General features: G+C 48.9%; 1 long non-coding RNA gene across 1 annotated transcript; it reads right to left on the reverse strand.

The window, feature by feature from the left end:
* Positions 1–277: 277 nt before the first annotated feature.
* LOC138915650 (uncharacterized) lies at positions 278–2,014 on the reverse strand. The gene is made up of 2 exons (XR_011421748.1): positions 1,888–2,014; positions 278–695 (listed from the first exon to the last, which is right to left on the reverse strand). It is a non-coding gene; the product is annotated as an uncharacterized lncRNA (long non-coding RNA).
* Between the last annotated feature and the right edge of the window lie 4,631 nt (positions 2,015–6,645).

Here is a 6,645-nt window from a genome sequence, read left to right on the forward strand (position 1 = left end):
CACGTCTGAGGTCCAAACACAGCCCAGTGATATTCCCTCATTCCTCCATTGGTTCGTTCATTTAGGGTGGAGGTTCCCAAACTTTCTACGTTCATGGAACCCTTAGCTTTTTAGTAATTTTTTCACAGTACTCGAGGCCAAAAGAGATACCCAACAGTTCCTTTTAAGTACTTAGGTCCAAACTTAGGCACTTTTTACCTGAGGAGGCCTCCTGGGGGTGCAGGAGGTAAATGCTTATTAAGCATTTGTAGCTGTCTGAAAAACTAATACACATAAATTGGAAGAAAAAAGGAATATTTTTATGTCATACTTAACCTCAATTACTTAATAATGGAATGTGTCCACCTGTTGAGCTCTGCATAAGTTCTCAAAGCTTGGAATCAGCTTACAGTGCCACGGTCATTTCCTGTTCCACGTTGACTTTTGTGTGGTTTTTGCTTTTTGTCACAGCAACCATCAAAAACCCAGTTTTTGGGCTGGCCCAGTGGCGCAGCGGTTAAGTTCGCACGTTCCCCTTCTCAGCGGCCTGGGTTCGCCGGTTCAGATCCCGGGTGCGGACATGGCACCGCTTGGCACACCATGCTGTGGTAGGCGTCCCACGTATAAAGTAGAGGAAGATGGGCACGGATGTCAGCTCAGGGCCGGGCTTCCTCGGCAAAAAGAGGAGGACTGGCAGTAGTTAGCTCAGGGCTAATCTTCCTCAAAACAAAAAAACAAAAAAAAAAACCAGTTTTGCAAAGACATCATTGAAAGTAATGCAGCGCAATCTAATAATTGAATTGTGAGCTAACTTGAGCTAACAGTTTGTGCAGTGTCCAACAGAGGTTGAGTATTGCTGGGTTTCCCTTGAACCCCAGGGTTTACAACTTAAAATGTCCTGCAGCAGCCCTTTGACTTCATTGTGGCACTCTGGGGTGCCTCAGTACACAGTCTGGAAACCACAGATTTAGGGAGTCTGCCTATTTTCTTTAAGCAACAAGCCTTCTTAGTGGTCTTGAAAAGTTTGGGATAGACGAATAGAGGTCATTGGATTTGGCCAAAGGAAAAGAATTTGAATCTTATCCACAACTTGGGGATCAGATATAAAATAGCAGGGGAGTCTGACAGCCTGGGGGTTCAGGGTTGGAAGCCAGCTTGCAGAAATGGGGCCCTGAAAATCACTAGCAGTGACAAACAAGTCCAGCAGGAAGAACCAGAGTCAGCAGAAGGCTTGATATCATAAAAAGCAATGCTTCCAGGTAGGTTGTAGGGTGATGCTTAATCTTACACCGCCACTATCCAGAACCACCCCTACCCCACTGTGCCTTGGTGCCAGGAAAGGAGGTCGTGAAAATGAAACTGTATCACCAGAGGCCCAAGCAACTCTGCTGTGGGAGTACTCTATAGGAACCGGACAAGAATGAGGTGAAGGTGTCTCCTTTCCAGCATGCCTTGAATGACAGCAGCTCGGTGCCAGCCCCAAGGAGCTGCAGAAGTGGAGGGTAGGTCAGCACCACAGGGAACTAGGCATCGGCATGTGCAGGGAAGCAGAGAGATAACAGAGTTGAAGATAACAGAGGCTCTGATTACATGGGAAACACTCTCTCCTTCACCCCCCTGCATTTAGGACTCCTAGAGAGACACAGAAGAGGAGGGCTGAGTTCCTTCTCTTGCTGGCATCATATGTAGGGACATATCTAGGGATAAGCTTCACTTTGCCTATGGGCACTTTTCAAGCCACACTACCCCCAAGATTCTGACATGCCTTCCTGGGAGGATGTGCTCCTCCATCCTCCAGGCTGAAAATCATTAAAGCTGTGAGCCATTGTTTCTGTTGTGAATATGTCATGTTTTTTAGGTTTATCAAAAAGTAAAACAGATCCAGAACCACTGTGTTAGTAAACTTACCTTGGACCAACATACAAGTGGGTTTGAGGGCACTTTTGGATTCCACATTCATTTGTTCAGCAAACATGTCCTGAGTACCTGTTGTGGATCAGGCACTACTACAGGTGCTGTGGGCATATACAAGTGAAGATATGAGTTGTTTTTTCATGAGTGTAGAGTTTCAGATGTGCAAGATGAAAAAGTCATGGAGATCGGTTTCACAACAATGTGAATACACTTATTACCACTGAACTGTACACTTAAACATGGTTAAGATGGTCAATTTTATGTTATGTTTTGTTTTATCACAATAAAAAAAAAAGTGAAGATATGCTGCCTGCCCTCAGGAAGTTTTTCATCTAAATTGGAGAGAATCATCTGTATAGAACCAGCAATAATATATGTTGTAGTAAATTCCAATCAGAGTAATTCCCAGCTCACAACAGTGGCCCTTCTTTGGGAACAGCCCCCACCACAGAGGTAGACCTGAAGTAATGATGTCCAGTGTCCTTGCAACTTGACCCTAACCTCTGGCCACCTCCTAAGGGTAGACAACTGATCTAAGCTGTACCAATTTTTGCAACTTGAACGGAAAGAGCAGAGACTGAAGCTGGTTGAAGCTGTTACCTTAATGGCAGTCCCCATAAACTCCAGTCGCTGAGGCCCCCAGAGCTGCCCAGCTTCCTGGCCTTTCCAAGGCCGGGTTGGTTAGCTCCATCCCCGGTTCTGAGAGCTACTGCAGAATCCATCCAATACAGCTCCCTGTTTACTGGAGCTAGCCACAATCATTCTCTGTCACTTTTCACAACATAACTTCAGTCAAAACCCAAACCAGAAGTGCTCCTTCTGGGAAACAAAAGTGGTCAACTGACTGAGGACTTGCTGGTGATAGGGGAGGGGAGGTCTTCAGTCAGAAAATAACATAGCAGTAAAGGGGCAGCTATATATGGTGACAGGTAAAGATTAGACTATTGGTGGTGAGCACGATGCAGTCTGTATAGAAACTAATAAATAATAATGTATGCCTGAAATTAATTACACAATGTTATAAACCATTATGACCTCAATAAAATAATTTTTTAAAATGAGAAACTGAAACACTGAAAAAAAGAAAAGAACATAGGTGGTTAATAGGTTGATTTCTAGATTAACATAGCAAACTCCTGCTCCATAAGCAAACACTTTACCCTGAAGGAGCTGTTTGTTGCTTATTAGAGGCACGGGGTTATTTTCCTACTGGATGCATGGAAGTGGAGCGAGGACAAGGTTGCGTGTGTAACCCCCAGCTACGCAGAGTTCCTCCCACATTCTCCTGGTCGTTATTCAGTTACAAAACCTCGCTGGTAGAAGATTGGAAGGAGGAAGCTGGAGGAGGCTGTGGCCTGAAGCTGAGGCTGCCTTTGTCCCTCTGGCAGTCTGGGATGGGACTACCAGTGAGGAAAAAATATGTGTGTATAAAGGAAGAGAGAAGGATACTGCCCAGGAAGCTCTCTTTTAGGGAATGATCCAACTGTGTCAAGATTCCTCCACAATTCCTAGCAAAAGAATCCCCCGCATCCGAGATCGCTGAGACCACAGAGAGATGCTGGGAGACTGATGAACAGGGGCTGGGGAGAGGTGCCTGAATGCCTGCCGAGCACAGGCTGTGTCCTGTAGATGGGAAGGGACTCTGTTCACCCAAAAGGCCATTTCTACCCAGCGCCAGGCACACAGCCCCACTTAGCAGAGTTCAGTAAACGTTTCCCGAACGGTGGGATGCGAGGGGGCGGAGAGAGAGAGAGAGGGGCGGACGGCTCAACCGGCAGGGCCAGTAGCCTCGGAGGCGGCTGGAAAAATCTAGGCTTGGGACCCACGAGGAGAGGCCTCGCCTGAATCCTCGAAAACCTCGCGCATTTCTGGGCAGGAAGTCAAAGGGCGGGCGCGGAGGCGCTAGTGGGTTACGAAACTCTAAAGGAGGGAGGGGATTTGGCGGATTTAGCGGTCCAGAACTGAGGTCACCCGGCCGCGGATTGGAACGAAGGTTCCAGGCTCAGGTAGGGAAGATGAATTGTATTCCTGGCCTCCGAGCAAAAGCCGTTGCCCAGGTAACGAGAAGGAGGCGGGACCGAGCCGAACCTTGACTGACAGAGCCACAGCAGGGCAGAACTCTGCTTCTGACTGGCTATGTCCCTACAGAGGGGCGTGGCTTACCTATGACTGCTAGCTCCCCTCTCCCCCGCCCTCCCCCCGGGGCGGGGTTGGTTTGAGACTGACAAGCTTGACTGGGAGGAAATGGGGCTCGGCTAAGATTCCTCGCCCCGGACCTGGCAGGAAGTATAGCCTGATTATAAGTATAGTCTGATTAGCATGAGGCCACAGGGCCAGACATGAAGCTGGCCCAAAACACCTGCCCTTAAGATGCCGGCCTCTGGGTGCCGGCCGGTGGCGCAGCGGTTAAGTTCTCACGTTCCGCTTCGGCGGCCTGGGGTTCTCTGGCCCGGATCCCGGGTGCGGACCTGACACCGCTTGGCACACCATGCTGTGGTAGGCGTCCCACATATAAAAAAAAGTAGAGGAAGATGGGCATGATGTTAGCTCAGGGCCAGGCTTCCTCAGCAAAAAGAGGAGGACTCGCAGTAGTTAGCTCAGGGCTAATCTTCCTCAAAAAAAAAAAAAAAAAAAAAAAAAAAGATGCCGGCCTCATTAGTCCCAGTGACCCTAGAAAAGAGCAGGATATGCCCTCTTGGACCCCTCCCTATGGCCGGACTAAGCTAGGGCTCCAAACCCAAGCCATTTTTCTCCGTAGACGGTGGGCCGGGCGACAGAGAGGGTCGTGGTCTTTCTTATGATGGGCAGGGTGGGGGCTCTGGACCAGATGAGGCCAGGCGAGGGGAAGAAGGCTGTGGAGGAAGGCCAAGGACGCTGATGCAGGCTAGGAGGAAGAGGGGAGGCCCAAGAATGGGGCAGATTACTTTCCAGAGAGAAAAGTGCTCTCTCAGCCCAAATGCTGACTTCTGAGGAAAATTCCAAGTATGTGGAGGCAGTTTGGAAAACGTACCTGGCTAGGATTTGCCCCTAGAGAGCCTGTGAAGTTATTCTACAGCTAAGTTTTTTGCTTTGAGAAGCTGGTGTGGAATTAGGAAGGAAAGACAGCAGGAAAGCATTCCTTCCAAACTGGCCCATTGGTGCCCTGGCCAGTCTTCTCTCTGACATGATTTAGCGTTACCTGCAGAGCACAGATAATTGTTATAAAATGTTCTTAATGATTTTGTTTTACAGAGATTCCTGCACCTCACTCCCCAAGTGGGTTTATTTTACATAGATTTTCCAGTAAAAGTGCAAGCCCTTTTTACAAGGGGATTACCAAAGGCCAAAGGTCTCACTGCAGAAAGAGGCTTCAAGAGTTGACCCAGGGCTCCAGTGGGCTTGGTGGGAAGCGCTGGTCCAGATCGGCAGAATAGGGTGGACTCGAAACTGGTTATCTAAATGTCCCATATTTAATCAAGAATAGGAATCTTCGCTTATACTCCTTCAGCTATAAAACCCTCATGCCTGGAAACTCCTCAGTGGCTTTAGTAAAAGTTTGTGTACACTTACGGGCCTGTCACTTTTGCTGGCCTTAAACAAACCAGGCCCAGGGAGGAGATGCCCTGGAATGTCCGAGGCACTAGGAGAATAACCTCAAGTTTGGCTGGTGGCTGGCAAGGAAGGAAGAAACACAGTACAATGGCCTCAGAGTCACACAAGTCGGCTTAAATCCTGGCTCCCTCACCTCCTAGTTGTCTAGCCATGGACAACTTTCTTAATGTCTTTAAGCCTGTGTCCTTGCTAAGACTGGATATAACATGTCTGGCCTCACAGGGGTGGTTATGAAGACCAAAAGATATAATGGACGTAAAGCACGTGGCCTCAGTAAACCTGGCACCACACAGCAGGACTCAGTGGGCAGTAGTTGGTGTAACCCCCGCTGCCCATACAGGTAAACTTCACTTCCCGAGGGGAGTGAGTGAGTCCAGGCCAAGGTAGCAGGTTCACTTTCAACCCCAAAGATTTCTCCCCACCACCTAGAGTGAGAGCTTTGAGCTGAAAAAAGCGGGATGAGGCATATTTCCTGCAGGGAATAGGGAATGGATTTGATTATAGATTTATTCATGTTTATTCTTTTAAATCTTCCAAAGCCAAGACTTAGGGTAAGAGAGCCAACTATAAGCCGTTTAATAGTGGCTCTCACCAGCTGCACACAGGGAGGAACTTTTGGCCTCATTTTTCCCAGAAAAAAGAGGGAGTTACATAAGCAGGGAGGGAGTGGAGGGCCCTGGGGCGGGGGAAAGGGGTGTTAACTGGCAAGGGGTCCCTGCCAGGCTTGTTCCTGTGTTGTCTCAGTTGGGGCGTGGAGGGTGCGCTGGTGCCCTAACAACTCTGGGCTGTCCTTAGCCCTCTAGCTTTCCTCTCTCCAAAGGCCTCTCTGGGAACCAGAGGCCACCACCCCATGCCAAATGCCTGAAGGAAACCAAGAAGCAGAGCGTGAGGCTTGAGACCAGCCCCGCTAGCCAAGAAGGAAATGAAGCCAGGACTCCATTTGCTGAGAGAATAGAAGGTGGAGGCATCTACATCCCCTCCACTTTAGTACTCAGGGCGCTGATGGAGGACTGATTGTCTGATCTCAGCGCGCCCTCTGCTGGAGGCTCAGGCTCCCTACGGAAAGGGAGGGAAGAGACTAGAACAGGAACACAGTGGGTAGAGAAGGGAAGGCTGTATAGGCAGGAGGCTATTCCTGGGCACTCAAGACATGAAATCAAG

The sequence above is a fragment of the Equus caballus genome, chromosome 1, assembly GCF_041296265.1.
Source record: "Equus caballus isolate H_3958 breed thoroughbred chromosome 1, TB-T2T, whole genome shotgun sequence".
Lineage (NCBI taxonomy): Eukaryota > Metazoa > Chordata > Mammalia > Perissodactyla > Equidae > Equus > Equus caballus.